Raw genomic sequence first — 1,483 nt, 5'->3', positions numbered from 1 at the left:
AACCAGAGCATGCCACGGCAAAAATCAGGAGGCCCGCTAACCTGTGACATTATGGTGAGCTACACAGGATTCCATCACCAACTACAGAGGAGCTTCTACAAATCCAAGTCAACCAAGGACTTACTATGTCATGAACCTTATACCTCTTCTGAATGGTTGCATTACAGTTGAACTTTTTTTTTCCAAACACTTGATCATAGATATGGCATGACCACTGCATGGAATCTTGTTGTATATGCCCATGGTATATTACAGATGAAAAAAGAAAGTGTGGATTTTATAGTTATCTCGTTCCTTTCTTTTATTGGTTGAGATATTCTATACTGAACATTTTCAGTCTGTCAAATTACATTTAGGGGCAGGGCACTGCTTTTAGTAAGGACGATCTAGTCTTTCACATTTAAAAGTTTTATCTAGCGTAACTCTTTCGTGATAAATAAATTAGGGTTAGCCATTTCAGAACAACCTTTCTAAATCTATAGTAGACTCAAGAAAGACATTGTAATCTAGGAAATATTTATGAAATTATTGTCCAGAAAGCTAGAGAAAACTTATGGTTTTCTTTGTTCTTTTACAAGGTCACATAGCTTCCAAAGTAAACAGCATCATGACCTCTGCATATCTTCATGTGAAACCCTGAGACTGCTCGCCGTGGCTACTGAGACCTCTGACCAGCTTGGCCCCTGAAAGGAGTGGTGGACCTTATACAACAGTTTGTTACAGCTGTGTGTTCAAAAAGGGCACTCTGTTGTTAGGATATAGGAGAGCATCACTGAGACTTTTCACAATATGTGTCACTCCGCCTCAGCTGGGAGTTCTGATTAATTTTTAATTATATTGTTCGTATAAATATATAAATTTTATATAAAGAACATTATAGCTGACTACGGTTTTTGTCTGGTTCTCAGGAATGTGATTGATTAATAAACACTTTATAGAGTTCTTCAAGTCACAATATGGTTTCATTTTTTGAGAAAAATCAACAAAGTAGTAATTCTGTGGTCACCATGAATACAGTACCAAGAGTTGAGTAAAATGTTAGTGTTAGTTAGAAAGTTAGGATAGATTGTGGAACTAGTTGAGTGGATTGAAAAAGTAATCTCTTGTTCAAATTTACTTTTTAATATTATTTTCCACTCATAAAACTATTGTACACAAATATCACACAGAAAATTAAGGGATATGCTCTGAATATCATCACTGCTGTAATTATCTAAGAAATTACAGCATCATAGTTCAGCAACAAAACCAAATCCTATTCACAAACCAAAATCAACTATTTTACAACACTCCACAGCCTGCGTGGGATAAAGCCCACATGATGATGTCGTTCCATATCCTTCTTGCCAAGTGAAGAACACCGTCTTGGAGGATGTAGAGGTCAACATGGGATAATAAGGAAATGCGGAGTCCTGGGTGCTGGCCACAATACTTGTCTACAGGGGTGGACATTTCCCTGCTCCTTATACATACAGACCATTCG

This window comes from Cheilinus undulatus, linkage group 10 (assembly GCF_018320785.1).
Source record: "Cheilinus undulatus linkage group 10, ASM1832078v1, whole genome shotgun sequence".
Classification (NCBI taxonomy): Eukaryota; Metazoa; Chordata; class Actinopteri; order Labriformes; family Labridae; genus Cheilinus; species Cheilinus undulatus.
This window is presented reverse-complemented; position numbering follows the sequence as displayed.